Genomic DNA, 20,660 nt, shown 5'->3' with positions numbered 1-20,660 from the left:
AAACTTAATTATCCAGTTGTTGAAAATGCTGTGCCCCCCAACACAAATGACTTTAACAGCTGCTTCACTATGCTTGCCACTTGGATATTTCCTTCCAGCACAAGTTTCTCTGAGCACGCTGGTGGGAATTGTCTCACTGGCATTCCTGTGTTCACACATCCTTCAGCTGAGGCAGCTGCCCTTTAATAATCAATTTCTCCATGGTTGCAGTAGTGTGTGAATGTGTGTATGTTCTGTCAGAACAGAAGAAGAGCCAGAGCTGAAAAGCTATTTAATATTGTGTTCGGCTACCTGTGTGTCTGTGTGCCACACTTCAGTCTGCTAAAGATGAATGGCTGCCTTTCCTTTATTTTACAGATTGTTCCATCCAGGAATTTTCATAATTATTAATCCCTGAAAGTTGTACACTCCAACTTGCTTTCTGCATTCATACAAGTTGGTTGTTATTGTATTACATGGGAAATACTTCCATTTATATCCGTGTAACAGCACATGAATTCATACTAATCATTGACACCTACAAATGAAACAAAGTGCCTATAAATAGGGTCTCAAATAAAATAATACTAAATGTGCCCCCTACTTGTAAAATAACGGTTCAGATCCTGACAACTTTTTGCTTCGTAATATGTGTCTACACAATTGTTGAATTGCCACTGGTTCAAAATGCTTTGCTGATTCCTGCCAAACAATTTCTGTTGCAGGATTCTGAAACACAAAGAATGAAAATAAGTTGTGTAGCATGTAAAAGAATTGTGCTACAGAACTAATGAAGAAAGGGGGAAGGTTGAGAGACTGAGCAGTCATTAATTCCTGCTGAGGCAGTTTTATGCTCACAGAAATGCCCAACATCCCACAATTAGATTGCAGTGCTGTGTTTTAGGTCTGTGTAGTATCTACCACCAGCCAAAAACCTTCAAGAGGCAACCTGTATTCCTTCAGTGGTAGCTTGTTCTCTCATGACATCATTCTGCTTTGAAATCAAATGTAGTAAGGTAATGAAATTTTATAATTCTTCTCAATTAATTTCGAAGATCTTCACCATTCAATTCTGACAATAGTCTCCTAGGGTAAACATTTTTTTCCAATAACTACCTTTGGACACACATTGTTCTTTTGTTTTCTAATATTAGGTGTATACAGCTATGTTATCTTCTATTGCGAGTTGTGATAGAATTCACTTGGGTTGTGGACATGAGAGCACGCACAGACAATTAAACTATTTGTCAGAATTCATGTGCTTTGTTTAACATTTTTGTGAAATATAGACTGCATTTGAATGAAATTTTGGTTGATGGCCAATTTGAAAAACAAGTCTGACTTTTCATGCATGCATTTGTCAAACAACAGCCAGTTGCTTGCTGGATTATTATCTATAACTTTGGTAAATTTGGTTACTGCTGCCCAACTCTCTTGTTGGTACAGACTCAGGAGCATGATGCTTCTTCTTCTTCTTCTTCTTCTTCATACTTGCATTAATTAGCTCAAGTGCTTGAAAGCTAGGAAAATCCACAAGTGGTCTGGCTGCTGTGACTTCTTGCTCTGGGTTTGTGCCTCGAAGTGACTGTTCTTTAGTGCACCCATGGGACTCACACAGCGTACTAATGCTACAGATGTGAGCAGTCATTGTCAATGACAACATAAGTAGTGTCCAAAAAACAAACAACGGCCAATCTCAAGGATCCATGTTGATGCTTGCACTTTTCAACCTATACATATCAGACATCCCAGAAACAGAAGCACATAAATTTGGTTATGCTGACAACCTGGCCACAGCTGTCCAAGATAGAAGATGCTGACACTCTCCTTTCACAAGACCTTGAAGTTGTTAGGAAATTCTACAGTGACTGGTGACTGACTGTCAGCACAAGCAAAATAGAGACATCCTGCTTTCACACGAATAATAGGAAAGCCTCAAAATCTCCCAAAGGTACTTCAACAGTAAAGTGATTCCCCATAACCAAATTCCTAAACACCTTGGCATTATACTGGGTTGCACACTGTCCTTCAGGAAACACATAGAAGCAATGTCACCTAAAGTTAACACATGCAACAATATCGTGCATAAATTGTATGGCAGCAGGTGGGGAGCATTCGCTTTCACACTGAGAAGTTCCATCCTAGGACTTGTATATCCTGCTGTAGGATACTGATGCCCTGTATGGTTGAATATCAGCCACGTAAGGAAAGTAGATGATGTGTTTCATTAGTGGATGCATCAAAAGTACATCCCTGCAATGGTTACTCATGCTAAGCCACGTTGCCACCTCAACTATGCAGGAAGGGCTTCTTGGTACATCAGCTGAAGAGGATTAGAAGACACAGAATTGCCAGTGCATAAGAACATTCCTCATACAATGAGAAAGCTGAGATCCAGGAAACTACCATTAGTCTTAGCAGAGCAGCTACTAGACACAGACTTCAACATCACTGTTCAGCAGTGACCGATACAGAAAAACCTCAAGGACGGGGTGCTACAGATATCTTGAGCTACCTTTTCTTTTACCGTAATAAAAAATAATCAAGTCACATGCAAAATTTAAGAAAGTTTTAATTAAACTAATTATACACATATATAAGACAATGCCATCTTATGATATAAAAAATTACAATTGTGGTTCTCTTCCGTAAATGATGAATTCTATGTGCCTATTCTTCCTGGCAAATTGATTAATTACATCAATAGGATAGTCAATGTCAGAGCTAAGCCATTAAGTCCATCCTCCTTAATTGTCAATCTCAGCCATGTCTTTGTACAGCGCAGTGTTGAAAAACTTCTTTCTACTGTAGCAATAGAGGCAGGCAGACAAGCAAATATTTTTTACGGTGTGTGCAGAGTAGGATAGTCAGATCTAGGGAAAACAGACAACGCTTGTATAACAGAATCATGATCATTAAGGGCATTTATGTTCATTTGCTTGTATCGAAGAATCTCTCCCATTAGTCTCTTTTTAATCACAGAACAGTAGAATATTCACGACTTATCCCAAACAAATTCCAGACAGAATAACGCAGCGAGATCACTAATATGGCCACGAATTTTCTCATAGGTAACTGTTAGCTATCTATGTGCCAGACAGAAATGTATAAAATATGACAACCTGGACACACGTGCTACATAGGAAAGTACACCTACTTGATAACTTGAATCAGTCAAGTCGACTGCCGAAAGAAATGAAAAAATAGCATGCGGGTTGACTGGCGGGGGAGGCGAGGATGACAATATGGGCGGCCCTGCAGTGGGGAGGGGGAGGAGCACAGCGGGGGGTGTGCGCCCTGTGCTCCCCCATGCTGTGCAGAGGCAGACAGAACCCGGAACGCCAACATGATGATTCACTGACCTCCTCCTGATCCCTCACAAAGGCCTATTGGGTTCAGACTTCTCCACTGCCAGCAGAAGGCTTTTAACAGGATTCAAACAACACACACAGTCTGCCAGGACTTTGTGTACAAGTAGGACAATTCCTCAAGCCCTCATTGTGACTGTAGTACTCTTTTATCAGACAATTGACCACAATCTGAGTAAGTGCAACATTAGAGGATACCCTGGTCCAAAAACAGATCTACATGAACTGAAGGATGCTGCTGTATCTTGGCTGCATGGTGTAAACATTAAAACACAAGGATTATGCTTGCTGCTTATGTCTCTTAATCCAGTCAACTTTATTACTATAAATTTATTGTTCATTTCATTACTGATCTTATAGCCCATTTTAATGTTATTTTTCGTATTGTCTTTAAAGTCCATTCAGCTGGTTATCTTAATGTACAATTTTATGCTCCTTTTCTCACAGGCCATTTTTAGTAGTCATTCTACTGTCCGCTGCATCACTCATTCCACTGTTTATTTCAGCGCATATCTTATATCTATTTTACAACTAATGCACGTAAAACTTGATGTACTTGTTTTCTTAGCTCCTTATCTGGAGTAATTTAAATGTTCATTGTACCATACATGTCCTAATGTTTATGCCAAATGATAAATATTGTAAATAAAATTTATAACTTTGAGATATCTGACAACTGTAGTAGATTTCAAATTTGTATCCTACATTTGAATCTGTCAATTTGAAAAGGCCATATACCCAGCAAAGTAGAATTTTCAGGAGAAAGAAAAAAACTGTTTGGATTACAAGATCAAAGTGTAAAATGTCTTCATTTACAGGATGATTATAATTAATGTTAAACTTTCAAAACGCTGCCATGGGTCTGGAGAAAATGACTCAGAAATTCAAAAAGATGGGTTTCTTTCGGTGTGCAGCCTGGCAGAGGGAGGAAGTGCATTGATTCAATGTCAATGGAAGCAGTGGCCACAGCAATACAGAAGGAGTAGTGCACAGAGAATTGCCCAAACATTGGACATATCCATGAGTATGGTGCGTAAAATCCTATGAAACATTCTTTGCTATCCATTCAAAATGACCCATGTGTGCAAGTTGCTTCCGGTTGACCTGCCAGCAAGAGAGATCTTTGCTTTAGAATTTCTTGCTCACATGGCAGTGGACAATGATTGGCTGTGGAAGATTTAGTGGAAAGATGGTGCCCAATTCCATCTGACTGGATATGTCAATACACAGAATTGTCAAATATGGGCAATGGAAAATTCACATGCAAATCAACCAGTACCACTTCATCATGAAAACGTCACTGTGTGGTGCAAGTTTAAGGCATCATCTATCATAGGGCCATATTTTTTCAAAGCAACAGGTGTTTCTGGTCCTGTTACCTGTACCAGCACTGATAAGAGCTATGAGTGTCTTTTGCACATCCATGTCATTCCAGCTCTCCAAAAGCATCGATGTGTGGATGAGATCATTTTTATGCAAGATGGTGCACCTGTGCATATTACAAATCCAGTTAAGCAGCTGCTGAAGCGCCATTTCAGAAATGTTAAAATTATCAGCCGCCATTTCTCTACAGCCTGGCCGTCCCAATCACCTGGTCTTAAGCCATGTGACTTCTGGCTGTGGGGCTATCTGAAAGGTGTTGTTTCAGTTTTCCGATTGCAAACAACTACATTGAAAGCACGCATTGCGTAACACATTCTGAACATGATCCCAGAAACACTGTGATCAGTTGTGGAGCATGCTGTTTTTTGATTTCAACTTGTTGCAGAAAACAGTGGACAGCATATTGAACATGTTTTGCGCTGGTCACACAGAAATTTATAATCTGATTTGATTTTGACTGGTGCTTCTTATGCGGTTTTTGGCTTCAGGACAATTAAACACCGATGTGAGTGATGCTTTTTATGCCGTTTTTGGCCTCAAGACAGTTAAAAACCGATTTTTCCCATCCGATGTGATATGACCTTGGCATAGGCATTTGATTCATTTGTCATTTGTAGTCGACTACTATTAAATTATGATGCTTACAGTGCCATCAATTGCTACATTTTTTAACTATTTATTTTTCTTCTGCCGTACGTTTTTCCCCTTCTCCGATAATATTCTGTTGCAATTTGATGTCATTCTGACATGTGGTGTTATTTCTACAGCAGTTTGAAACTTTAACTTTAATTATAATCACCCTGTATATTTAGACTATAGTGTAGGATATTTAACATAATGTGACCATGAAATTGTGTGGCAAAATGATACATGACTTGTGTTATGGTCAAGTAACATGATAGAAAATGTGAGTTATATGGAATGCAGTATGACACATATGTCAGTAAGTTTTTTCTTGAGATTGGAACAGTACAAAACAGAAAAGCTGTTAATCATCCAAAGTCTTCTTCATGCTCATTCAGGGCGTTTTCAGGCCATTCACAAAGTTCACTGTAGAAACCTAAGTAATGTCTTGTATGTACTGAATCAATTTCCTAATGTCTGTAATTTTTTTACATTGATCGGAAGTTTTCTTTTGTATACAGAAGTGTTCAGTACTTCAGGCATGGACCTCGCATGCTTCTCTAAGAAAAATTCTTTTCACTGCAGGCCATCGATCGGCTGATATGCTTTCAATAAACCAGGTTTACTCTTTCAATATTCAAACATCATATACGGCAACAGTTGTAATATCACTTTCTGTTCACATGGAATTTTGGCCAGTTTTTTCCTTCATACGACAGATTTTTGATGAGGGTTAGACCACCTTGCCTTAAAATCAATGATGCCACTAGGTTGCACTGGATGAACTTGGAAATCAGAACTCGCTTTTTGCATTAGTGACTTGAGTTTGTCTTGTGTCTTGTGTCTTGTGTGTGTGTGTGTGTGTGTGTGTGTGTGTGTGTGTGTGTGTTTAAAAACAAAGATGATGTGACTTACCATACGAAAGTGCTCGCAGGTCGATAGAAACACAAACAGACACATACAGACACACAAAATTCAAGCTTTCGCAACAAACTGTTGCCTCATCAGGAAAACCTTTGTGCACATCATTGTCTACCAACCCAAATCCAACATAGCCCATCTGTAACAAACACCTTTTCACCTTTTTTCACGCCAGATCTCCAGTTACTTTCCAGTCCACCTTTATCCCTCCCCATATATTTTCATTTTCATTTCAGCCTCATGTTACACTTTCCACCTTCTAATACCATGTCACCCTCACAACACCCCCACAACGACCCTCCCTCTTTCCTGATGAGGCAACAGTTTGTTGCGAAAGCTTGAATTTTGTGTGTATGTATGTGTCTGTTTGTGTTTCTATCGACCTGCCAGCACTTTCGTATGGTAAGACACATCTGTACACATCATTTTTCAAAAAGGCACTAAAAGTAGTTTCCTCTTTAGTGTAACACAATTTAGCTTACATTTATAATAGTACAGTACACATAATACAGTGTATAATTACAGCAGAGCGTCGATTATCCGAACGTCGGTCACCGAACGACCGCTTAACCGAACTGTGTACTTGCTCGCACTTGTTACTCTCCCACCCTACCGTCCATCATCCCCCTCACTCCCAAACCAAGTTTCCCACAGTAGTCGCCACACTGGGCCACCGCTGGCGGAACATTGCTTCTAATGGGGCCTTCACAAGGCGCTGCTGACCGGCCAAGCTGCCAGTCACTGTGTTTCAACAATCAGCACACTTCTGTCAGCTTGGCACTGGCAGTAGAAGTAGCGGCAGCATCAAAGCTGTTCACAGCAACAGCTGCGCCAGCTTAGAGTTGAGGTGTGCTGCTCCGCACAGTTTGAAGAATTGCGCGCCCCCAAGAAGAGCTTCTCACGGTGTAAACAGTCACCTTCTGTTCTCTGTTACGACCACTTGTGTGCTGCTGCGTGAAGAAGGGAACTTGACGATACAAAATGCTTAAATGTAAACATGTTGTCCTTTCTATGAGGGACAAGTACGAGATTATTAAAAGGTTAGAAGAAGGTGAATCTGCAACCACTTTATCCACTGAGTACAAGGTGGGGAAGTCGACAATTATGGATATAAAAAACAACAAAAGACGAGCATAGCAAATTTTATAAACTGTGCCACTACTTCCTACTGAAGTTGCCTTTGTATGTTAATTTGTAATACTGAAAGAGATGCCTGTTTTTATGAATACATTTACTGTACAGTACTTCTTTTTGGCAAATAAACATGTACAGTTCGATTATCTGAACAAACCAGTTTTCCGAACACCCATGTCCCCCAATTACTTCGGATAATCGATGCTCTACTGTACATTCTTTCATACCACTGACAGATCAGAGACATTGTCTATATACACTGTTTTCCAAGATGGCATTACAACTTAAAGTCCTCTATAGAGTAACAACACTTCTCTATTAATACTTGCTTCAGTCTACTCTTTAGCATATTTGGATTTACTTTCTTGAGTTCACAGGGTAGTGCATTGTAGAAAATTGCTCCCATTCTGTATGGGCTGTGGTCCATTGCCTTTTTATTAGTCACAATTCTATGAAAATTTTTCCTTCCCCGTGTATCATAGTTGTGTACATTACTGTCTCTCATATTAAATTCAGGATTTTGTTTCACGAACATGACTGTCTGCAGTATATACATGGAGTACATTGTAAGAATTTTATATTTTCTAAAGATGTCTCTACAAGGCTCTCTCTTCTTTACCTTGGCTACCATTCTTACTGCCTTTTTTTTTTAATCTAAAAAGTCTATCTATATGAACTGCTGATACCACACCCCATATCTCAATACCATACTGAAGGTGCAGATGAATTAACTCAAAATATATTTGCCTTAAAGTATCATGGTCCAAGAAGGCTGAGACCCGTTTCAGTAGACACACATTTCTACTGATTTTCTTGCAAATATTATCTACATGGTCTTTCCATGATATGTGTTCATCAACAACGATGCCCAAAAATTTATGTGAATTTGCATATGCAAGACCCAATGGGGATGTAAATACAGTATCGGTTATGGCAGCATTATAACTGTGGATGACCTTCATTATTACTGTTTTGCTGTAAGGTATGCGGACAGAGTACTGAAACTGATCTCGGTACTGGTAGCTGCAATTTGCATATCACTGCCACAACTGATGAAGGATATGTCATCAGCATAGCTTACAACCATGCAATTTTGGGGTTCAAATAAGTTATTTACATATACAAGGAACAGAAAAGGCTCTAGTATGCTTCCTTGAGGCACGCCACATTGAAGTTAGCTGAAGTTTGATTTGGTTGTTAGGAGCTGTTCATTATTTTTATAAGTTAGCTTTACACACTGTTTCCTGTCTTTCAAATAGAAGGTAAGTAGGTTCAAGGTTAGTCCCCTCAACCCATACTCTTCTAGCTTACACGGAAGAATGGTATGATTCACAGTATCAAAGGCTTTACTCATATCTAGGAAAGTGCCTATCACCGTGCCCCTTTTGTCCAGCTTATTTAATATTTCATGTATAAAAGATGCTACTGCTGTTGTAGTAGATCTCCCTTTTCTAAATCCATGTTGTAGGTTGTTTGATCAGTCTTGTGAACAAGTCTCTCTGCTGTGGCAAAAGCCCTATCATAAGGCAGGAACAGATGTCCTCTGATTCGAAAATAATGAATAATCTTTTCCATTTGCTCAGGTGATTCTGTAGCAACAAAACTCTGACCATGATGTTGTTTTTATTTTGACCAGAGCATCCATTTGGGAATACTTTCCTGATAATGCTTGCTTAGCAATGAGCAGGCTTCATTGGATTCCTTACGAGCCTGTCCTTCATGGTATGAGAAAAACGTTGCTGTATGTTCCTACAAGTTGACAATGCAAAACTAAAAAATCCCACAATTGTCTGTAATAATACCCTTCCTGTACCAGAATCTCTGGCACTGGGATGTTCTGCGTGTAATTGATATTAATGTCACCAACACTATTGTTTTCCTGTGGAAGCTTCTTGATTGCATCAATTTTCTTGTAAAATTTCTTGACTTCTTTTTATGTACTATTAGTTCTGGTGTGGCTACTCTTTTTGCATTGTCATTCACTTGTGGGCTTATAACTTTTGATTCAGCTCCTCACATACTGAGCACATGTCAGTCTGATGTTTTCCAAATTTGTTATCAAAATTTTCCTTGAATTTCAAATAAAATTTGTAGTTCACTGTAGCATCAGTATAATGTTGTTTGAATAACTCATGCACTTTCTTGACAACCAGCTGCGGTGATATATATTTTCTTCATGTTTTGTTTGAATAATAAGCTTTATATACTGGTAATGAATCAATATGGCCCTTAATTACGGAACATACTTCCTCTAGGATTAAGTTATGTCGTGAATCCTCCGACTTGACCCGCATGTCATCTAGTGAGATACCTAACAGTAGCAGATGATTTAAACATGTTTCTCACCTGTTCCATGGAGACTCAAGAATGCATTTTTACAAACTTGGGTTCCTCTTCTATCACTGCTCCCATGAGAATGCAAATAAGCTATTCACATTTTGAGATTTGTAGTATTTGACTTCCTTTCTCTTTTTGCCAGCTGCACACCAACTGGACCTTGTAAATCACTATCCTGAGTATCTTTATCAGCAAAACTATTCATATGTGTCAATATTTGCGTTTGAAGTTCCTCTGTCACAGTCTCAATACTTTTTTAGGCACCTGAAAACACCAACACAATCAGTCAATCGATCAACTTGTGATCAAACTGCCCATTTTTCAGGCACAGCTCCAGACTAATTATGATAGTATTTGTAAAAGTATTGCCCAGTACAGCAGTAGATTATCACCTAAAGTATGGCTTCTGTGTTCTGCACTCAACATCAGTAACTACACCTAACGACATTGAGGTCTTCTTTTGCATACTGGTTCATTTCCACCATAGCTCACATGCTGTTTCCCTTGGACTTTTTGCTCTTTTTATTCCATTTATCAAACTATCCTTTTTCCTTCTCTTTAGACCCTCACAATTACTGACCCTATCACTTACACACATTGTAAACAGAAGTATAACATTACCCTATGAAGAAGCACTGTTAGTTGTCTACGCAAACTGTGCTCGACTTGCAGTGGTCAACATGTGACTTAACAGCTGACGACTCCACAAATGGATGCATTAGGCACACAATCTACATAAAGACCTAAAATCGCTTACCTTGGTCCAAAAAGGGGTCCAATATTCAGGAACACATATTTTCAATAAACTGCCAGCAACCATTAAAAACTTGGTTTCAGATAAAGCACAGTTTAAACAGAGTTTGAAAGATTTTTTGATAGTAAACTCCTTCTACTCTATAGATGAATATCTCAACAGAGACTGTTAAGCCAGCTTAAATAAAAAATGTCTGATAGATTTCAGTTTTGACAGCACTTAGTCACAACAGTCAAGATTAGGTATTCTGTGAATGATAAATTTATTAATAGTGCATAACAATGTTTCATTCTGACAGCATGTTAATTCTGTAAATATTAGCTGTTCCAGTTTACCGCATTGTATTCATCTATTTTGACGATCTCCTGACAAATGATCAGGGTAGTAAGTATTATATTTAAATGTTTTATGTTTTTATGTTATACTTTCTGACATGTTCCACACCCATGAGAATCATCTAATTTTTTTGGGTCTATGGAACGAAAACTAATCTAATCACAAAATTGTAGTCCAGAACCACTCTGAAGTGACGTCAAAATAATGTATACACAAACACACAGCACACTTGTCGATTGCTTGAGTTTTGTGGTTAAATCGAGTTAGGTGAAATTTTTTGGACCAAACTGGAGTCTGTGTTAACATGTTGCTGTGTGTCTACAGAATGATTTTGGAAAGAATCTGATTCACTGATTGTGGGTATAGTGTGAAAGAAGTGTGGCTGTTGTTCAATTTGCACTGGTAGTGATGTTGCATTTACACTGTAGTGAACAAATGGAAATATATTTATAAATTACATACAAGTGAGTAAGTCGTAAGTAGTCTCATCTTATTAGATTTTACCTGTTTCTTGATCCTGTTGTGGTTGATCTGTTTATTCCAGTGAGGACCAAATATGTATCATAAAATGTGTACTTTATGTATACACCTAAATAATAAACGCAGTATTTACTTAACACATTCCATAAACTATCACGTAGAGCCATAGAGAGAGGCCAAACATTGTCATTGCAAATGAAAAATAGCATTTATTGTTGAATACATAGCTCTTATTAGGAAAAAATACAATAAATTTTTAAGAAGAGTGTTGTGCTAAGGCCATTAATTTTTGCTTTCTGGGGTACTTATGATTCCAGTGCAGTTATGATGAAATATTTGTTTGCTAAGAGCTGTTACTTGTGTTAACAAATAGATATGTTTTCTAGTTATGTCAGACAGGAAGTTAATTAATCCCTTTTGCAGTCTTCTCAGTTAATTAATAAACTGCTTTTCAGAAGGAGCAGCTTTGTTATACATTTAAGTGGTGGTTATTTGGTACACATAGGGCAGATTTTTATCTTGTGCATTAATGATGGTTTCTATGAGCATACAGCGTGTAAACTTTTAGATGGCAAACCTCTCCCTAGTCCTGAATCGGTAGAAGTTGGTAAACGTCGGGAGGCTTCGGTATGCACGCAGTTTCGACTGCTGCCAACATTATGTAGCTGACTGTGTTCTACAAGGTAGCCATTGTCGTCTGCTTTGTTATTGTTTTGTGCTGTACTGTTCTGCGTGTTTTTATTGTGCAGTTGTGCTAAACATTATCAAAATGAATGAAGAGGCAGTTGCTTTTATTTTAACACATTTGCGAAACATGTTGCGAATAGTGCTAGTAGTGAAGAAATAATAGAACGAAACGCCATGCCTGATGCGGCACTTTTTCACGCATCTCGATGTTTATCACGTCATATCTCCTGAATTATATGTCGTAAAGAGACATAAATTTGCTGGCGCATTTACTGATATATGTGGATACTGTATGAGAAATATGTTGCGATTAGAGTTAATAGTAACGAAATAATACATTAAAACGTCATGCCTACTGCGGCAGATTTACGGTATGTACTGAGAAAATGTAGTAAGCGACAAGCAATTTGTAGTGCCAGCACTGCAACTGGTAGGCGTGCCTTGTCGCCCCCCCCCCCCCCCCCGCCCCCAACGGCTCCTCTCACCTCGCCGGCCAATGCTTGCTTCCTCCTCTCCTCGCACTCCCCTCACAACTCTGCCATGTTACAGTTAACACACTGTACAAATGGATTTAAATCATGCTAAAATGGCTTTTAAAGATCATGAAAGAAACCCTACAAGGACACCATGAAATTCTCTACGAAAACTGTGTTCTTCCTGTGTTCATTCTACCACAGTCAGATTGGTGTGAATACTTGTCTGTTGCACTTGAATAATGAACTGCAGTGTCACCACATAAAAACTGTATTTAGATGTAAGAAGAATGGGTAAATAATTTCACTGCAAAAGCTACAGGGTAATTTGCTGTGGAGTCCACGGCTATTTCTCAGCAGGAAAATAGAAGAGTAAATGACACAAACTGTGTTACAAAGCTTTCACATTATTTCTGCTTGTTTGCAAATTTAACTATGCACACTTCACAGCTGAATTAAATATTTCATTTTGTATAGGAATCCAGTTCAAATGGACTTTCTTCTCATGTCTGTAACTGTTCAGTTCTTGAAAATTGTAGGTTTTTAGCACAAAGAACAGAACACTGAAGCTTTTTTTTTACACTAGTTTCAGCTTTGTAAAGATTTGAAGGAATACTTGTCTGTTGCAACTGAATAATGAAATGCAGTGTCACCACATAAAAACTACACTTACTCTAGTTTCAGCTTTGCAACGCTTTGTTGTAACCATTCTTACTACGAGATCCTATAAACTTTTTTTCTGCACCCTTCATTATTGTGATACATCTACAGTATGCAAAACATAATGCAAAGTCGTTGCAGATTTGATTCGGAGGTTCAAATGAGAAGAGATGTAGGGTAATTATTGTACTGTACAGTGCTGATTAAGAAATTGTCTCCAGGAAAACATTTGTGTTTCTGCTATCAGGGGTATACGTAATACTTGTGATAATATATCTGTTATCCTATAAATAATGATAAAATAGGATGCACTACTATCTGACAAGGTGACCAAATGTAAAAGAGACTTCAGACTATGTTGCATTAACTGTGAGGCAACTGTTTGCCTTACAGATGGTAGTGAAAGCAAATTGCTGCTTTTGCTCTGATCTGTAAAGTAAGTATCAGTCTGACTTCCTGTTCAATGAGATAAGCTGTGTGTTATTTAATTTGTTGTTGATGCTGTGATATGTACAGGTTCTGCATTTTCAAAATTCCAGTAACACTTCAAAGTAAAATAAATGAGACATTGGTAACATGTGCATATAATGTTTCAAACTTCTTACACAAGTACCTTGTTTCTGTTACTGACAACTTGGGGTTACCAGGTTCAGTAAACATCTGAGACCTCTCTCTATAAATAACTCCAGTAAAATGGAAATGACACTCACTTCTCCATAAGAAATAGCATCTACCATAAACTCCTTAAAATCAAAGTATTCTATTGGTTATGAATATAATAGAGGGAAACATTCCACGTGGGAAAATATATCAAAAAACAAAGATGCTGTAACTTATCAAACGAAAGTGTTGGTATGTTGATAGGAGACAATAAAAAACACACAAACACACACACAAATTTCAAGCTTTCACAACCCAAGGTTGCTTCATCAGGAAAGAGGGAAGGAGAGGGAAAGACGAAAGGATGTGGGTTTTAATTGAGAGGGCAACCTTGGGTTGCGAAAGCCTGAAATTTGTGTGTGTGTTTGTGTGTTTTTTACTGTCTCCTATCAACATACCAACGCTTTCGTTTGGTAAGTTACAGCATTTTTGTTTTTTGATATATTCTAGTGGTTATGATAACATATAAATGAAGTTAATCAAAGAGAGTTCATGAGAGCTGACTCCTATCTTAAATTATTTATGTAATCAAACTCTTATCAGCAGAACATTTCCAGACTGACTTAAATATGCTGAAGTTAAGCCTCTTTACAAGAAAGGGATAAAGAGTATCGTCAAACTACTGACCAATTTCACTTTTGTTGGCTTTTTCAAAAATATTTGAAAACGGTGTGTTCAAGTATGTTTTTAAGTGTGTGACTGCAAACAATATATTATCCGAGTCACAATTTGGGTTCCTTAACACTTCTGATATAGTGAAGGCTGGCTACACATACAGTGAGAATGTACTGAATTCGTTAGATAACAAATTAGAGGCTATTGGCATTTTCCGTGACCTGTCAAAAGCCTTTGACTGTGTGAATTACAGCATTCTCATAACTAAATTAGAATTTTGTGGCGTTTACTTAACTAACAGGAAACAGAGAGTGCCATTGCAAAATACCTATGGAATAAGCAATTGGTCTTCCTCTGATTGGCAATTAAGTACATGTAGAGTTCATTAAGGTTCCACCTTGGTCTGTTGCTTTTTCTTGTGTACATTAATGATCTCTCTTCTGTTACACTGCTAGATGTTAGATGTTTTGCCTGCAGATGATACAAACATTGCAATAAATAGGAAGTTGAGTACTGATTTACAAATGGCTGCTAATAAAATTTTTACTGACATTAATAAATGGTTTAAAGTTAATTCACTGTCATTAACATTTATAAGAGCCACTATGTGCAGATTAGAACCTGTAAGAGCCTGTGTATAACATATGAAGACACACAGATAGAAGATTTCTCAGACTACAATCTGATAATAAATTCAGTTGGGAAGGGCATACCACAGAATGACTGTACCACCTAAACAAGTCTGCATTTGCAGTTAGAATGATTTTCAATGTGGGAGATATAAATATAATAAAAACTTGCATACTTTCATTCTGTTATGTCATATGGGTTCATATTTTGGGGTAACTCGTCAAACCAAGCAAAGCTTTTTAGAGTGCAAACACATGTAACAAGACTCATTTGTGGTGTAAATCCAAGATCATCATGTAGAAACCTGTTCAAGGAACTGGGTATTCTAACGAATGCTTCTTAATACATTTATTCCTTTATGAAATTTGTTGCAAATAATATGTATTTCCAACCAATAGCTCAATATATAGTATCAATGCTAGGAATAAGAACAATCTATTTAAAGACTTAAAATCACTTACTTTGATCAGAAAAGCTTCCAGTATTCAGGAATGTACATTTTCAATAAATTGCCAACAACCATTAAAAACTTTGTTTCAGATAAAGCATGGTGTAAACAGAGTCTGAAAGACTTTTTGTAGGCAACTCCTACTCTGTACACTATTATCTTAACAGTGACTATTAGACCAGCATAAATAAAAAGTCTGTTAGATTTCAGTTTTGACAGCATTTGGTCATAACAGTCAAGTTAGGTATTTTGTATATGATAAATTTATTAAAAGTGCATAATTATGTTTCATTCTAACATTGTACTAATTCTGTAAATATTATCAGTTCCAGTTTACTGTAGTATATTCACATATCTCGACAATCTCCTGACAAATCATCAGGGAAATGAGTATTCTATTGATATGTTGTTTGTTTTTTGTGTTATACTTTATGACATGTTCTGCACCCATACATATCATCTCATTTTTGGGTCTGTGGAACAAGAACTGAATCTAATCAAGTAAAATGCATTAGAATGTGCTAAACATGGCTTCAGTTACCAGCATAGATGCCTGTCCTTTTCAGTTGCTAAGATGAGTACTTAAAGATACCATAGGTATTTATTCTGGATTTATTATGTAGATTATACCAGTCTGTGACCAATTCAACCAATATAAGCAAATCCTATGGCCATAATTTATATGTCAAATATTGCCAGTGTAGAATAACTCATATCCAATTGCTCAGTGAATGCTACTTTTATATTAGGTCTTTCACTCCACTGTTGTATCTTCAAATTATGTGTGGTGAACTATCTAGAGCTACAGACAAAATGTCATAATAACAGCCAAGCAATTGAATGCTTGTTGAAGCATCAGAGCATGACAAAGATGACACAGATGAGGCAAAAACCTTTGTTGAATTTGTGCACCATTACTGTAATATTGCCATTCCCCTCAAAAGATTAGTAATACAAAGCACAGGAAGGACTGTGCACAAGCCATGGCTTCTCCCTCTACAATACCTCTCTCCCTGTCTCATACGCTTCCCAAGCACTGCACGCCTGTCATGCCTTTACACATAACTATATTTCATTAGTGCACAATTTTAGACAAAATTGTAGTCTTTGTATTTTTTTCCTTCCTGCCTTCAGAACTTCAATGTGTATACCCCAATCAACATTGCCAAAAGCTTTCTGTATCCATATCCACTAATGCTGTAAACGTATGTTTGCCTTTCTTTAACCTATCCTGTAACATTAGTCACAGGAGCAGTATTGCCTCATGTGTTGCTACTTCTCTCCAGATACCAAAGTGACCTTTCCTGAGCTCAGTTGGCCCCTACCAGTTTTTCAACTGTTATGTGGTTAATTTGTGTCAACAAATTGCAACCATGACTTGCCAAACTTATAATTATGTAATATTCACAACTTTCAGTAACTGGCTTTTTTGGAATAGAAATTATTACTTCTTCCTGAAATGTGAGGGTGTTTCACTTGTCTCATATCTTGCATACCAGATGGAATGGTTTGTCTTGGTTGTCTGTCTGAAGGGTCTCTACAAATGTGAGGGAATGTTGTCTACTTCAGATGCCTTGTTTTGATGCAGGTCTTTCATTGGCTTGTGAAATTATTCTCTTAGCCTATCTCCCACCTAGTTTTCATCTGCTTCCTTATTATAGTAATGAAATTAATGTCTCTTGTTACAATTATCAGGTGAAGTAAGACCTCATATTCAACTCTTGATTGTTTTGCATGATAATTTATATACAATCTCTAACATACATTAGGATAAAGATAAGTAAAAGAATCCCCATTCTTCCTGCTATGTTAAAACATCCAGAAAGGTGACATACAATCTGAATGCCTTAACACAAAGTGAATGTTTTGGGAACTGGTCTGTAAACAAAGGTAGTTATCAACCAGATGCATTGCACATTTAATAAAAACTTTTTTTCTGATCTGGCCATATAACACTAAGGTTTCTGAGTTAGTCTACCACACTCTGCTTTTACACAAAATGGATTCGTGAACAAGGCAGTTGCAACCAGGTGTTTGGCACATCTCTACAGTAGAATGCATGTGGCTGAAGTATCCGGAAAGGATATGGAAAGAGCTTGATCCAATAGAAGTTACTACTTAGGGCATCTCTTTATACTTTTGGGGAGTCATGTCTCCTTTTACACTAATATGCAAATGACTTGTTTCTTACTTTTTCTTAAGGTGGCCACTGTTTGGAGTAACAAACCTAGTCTTCTATGATAAAAATTGTTAGCAGCCACAGGCTGAAGCCGAAATATGACTTTTTGAACATAAGCAATATCAGTCATTGGTAACTATTTGAATTCCTAATGTTTGTAACAGAAACCTCTTTAAACAATGTAATAAATCTAAGAAGAAAACTTAAGCAAGAGTGTGCAAAATTATATGAAATTCAAGATCAAGAGGTTCCTTAGTCTCATGTGAAACACATACTTTGATTAGTTGGTTGATGGATTTGGGGGAGGGGACCAAACAGCAAGGTCCTTTGATCTACAATGGCAGAATTCATGGGAAGAACAACACAAACACCACAGTCCAGTCAACAGGAAGGGATAACGTACAGACAAAGAGGGAAAATGGACATCAGGGATGCAGGAAGAGGAATGAAGAGGAGGGATGGTGAGTGGATATGGGGAGAGCAGGTGTGACCCAGAAACACTACGTGAAGTGAAATACCAGCACCACCACCAACCCGTCCCGACACCCACACCGTACCGTTATCTCGATACAATGGGGACAACTCTAATGGGAGAAGACAAAAGAAAAGGGGGAAGCAAAACAGCACAACAGATCAGACAAAATGTCAGTAAAAGATGAGGAGAACCTGGGTGGTGTGGAGGCAAGTTCAAGGCCTCAATAACCAATACCTACACTAATTGAGGGACTCAAATTCTACAGGAAATTTCAAGGACTTTTACTTGAGAGTACAAACCACTTTCATGAAGGGAACCAAGAACAGACAAAACCGATGGTCATCCACTAACACCCAAGACTAGGAAGGCGGGAGGACATATTTAGTGTGAAGGGCCAAAAAGTAGGAGGCAGTCCAGCAAAATATGGATCATTGTGAGCAGAGCCTCACTACTGAAAATGAGGTGGGGTGTGGACTAAAAAACCATGGGCAACCTAATATGTCCAATACGAAGATGGCAGAGGATGTTAGATTCCTGCCGGGAGAGGTAGATGGAAGAATGCCACGTAGTCGGAGTCTCCTTACTGGCACGAAGTTTACTAGACACGGAGGTACACTCCCACCCCTGGAGGGGTCACAGAGAATAGAGAATGGGAAGGAATTTGGGGGGGGGAGGAGGAGAAGGGGGGGGGTGCCCCCCAGCCACATGATCAGCAAGTTTATTACCCGGGATACCTACATGGTCAGGAATCCAAAGGAAATCAACCGAACGAGCAACATCACCAAGGTCAGTGAGAAGGTCATGGATGACAGAGACCAAGGGGTGGCAGGAAAAACACTGAGCAATAGCCTGAAGGCCTCTCATTGAGTCCATACATAACAAAACTTGTGTGATGGAGGACTGTTTAGTAAAACAGAAGGCCTGATAGATCACCATCAATTCTGCAGTAAAAATCCCACACATGGCAGGCAAGAGACGGTGTTTCCTGCCAACAGAAAATGTGAAGGCGTATCCTACATGATCAGCAGGTTTAGAGCCATTGGTGTAAAAAACAATGGCGTCCTGAAGCCCCTGTAAGAGCATTCGGAATAAACAACGGAACGCTATTGGAGCGATGGAGGCTTTCAGTCCCTGGAAGAGATCCATCTGCGTCCATGGCCTAGGAATTAACCAAAGGGGATGGAGGAGGGGTGTTATTGGGAGAGACTGTGGGGAATAGAACAAGGAGGGGGGATGAGGTCATGGTGGAGAGAAGTGGGATGGAGCCCAACTAAGAAACCCACTCATGGGCAGACAGCCAGCAGGCAATGGTCCGAACCCGAGAAAAGAACAGAATAGAAAGGGTGAGCAGGAGAAGAGCAGATAGTGATGGCATAGGAAGCCAGGAGCTAGGACTGCTGAATCGAAAGGGGAGGGATTGCAGCATCAATTAAAAGGCTATCAACAGGGATAATGTTAAAGGCATCTGTGGCTAAACAGATACCATGATGACAAACTGGGTCCAAGAGTGTGGAAAGGGTAGCAGATACACAAAATTGGCAACCATAGTTGGATGGGACAGAACTAATGCCCAGTAAAGGCTCAAATTATCTGCACCCCAAGGGATGTGGGCAAAGAAGCGAGGAACATCGAGTTTATGAAAACAGCTAAACGTCAGATGACGGATATGGGGCAACCAAGTAAGCTTGTTGTCAGAAAGAAGACCCAAGAAACAGAACTGTGGGACCACAGTCAGGCACTGGGCATCGACTTAGAGCTTTGGATCAGGATGGACCATAGTACAGCAACAACTTAAGAGGGGGGGGGGGGGTGGGGGGGGGAGAATTGAAAACCCTGTGACAGTGACCACCTGGAAGAGTACTAAATGGCAACCTGGAGCTGTTGTTCCACAGAAGCCCCCGAGTGAGCACTAAGCCCAAATACAGAAATCATCCACATACAGAGCAGGGGTGATCAATGGCCTGACACAGGCCACAACTCCATTCACTCATTGTGTACAGCTCACATATATTTGTGTGTTTCCAAGATCAACTGTTGTGGATGAATCACATAAATTTAAGCTTTACGTTCTGTACACTTTTTCTGAGACCTGTTGATCATGTCAGTAACTAATTCAATTTAACAAAAGGTGATATATGAGTTGGAGGGTTCAATGCAGTGAACATCAGTATGAATTTATTTTTATCTTCCATTTTACTGCCAAAAATCAGTAATGCAAAATAGTCAGTACTGTAGTTGTTGCCTTGTACAGTATGGCATGAAAACAATTGGCAGAAAGTGAGATTCTTGCTGAACTGTTAGCGGACAACTGTCCTGATGTTCCAAGTAATTCAGATGTTGTTACTGATAGTGGCACTCAAAGTGAAGGAGAAAGCAAAATGGCTATAATCAACCAAAGTGAGATAATTGTGTATGATTTAGATGATGAAGCTACTGACAGTGAAAGTTTTCTGAAGAAGGATAAGATCATATTTCAGAAACATTTAGAGGAATTGCGGGTGTATAAACACTTACTAG

This window comes from Schistocerca serialis, chromosome 6 (genome assembly GCF_023864345.2).
Source record: "Schistocerca serialis cubense isolate TAMUIC-IGC-003099 chromosome 6, iqSchSeri2.2, whole genome shotgun sequence".
Taxonomy (NCBI): domain Eukaryota; kingdom Metazoa; phylum Arthropoda; class Insecta; order Orthoptera; family Acrididae; genus Schistocerca; species Schistocerca serialis.
This window is presented reverse-complemented; position numbering follows the sequence as displayed.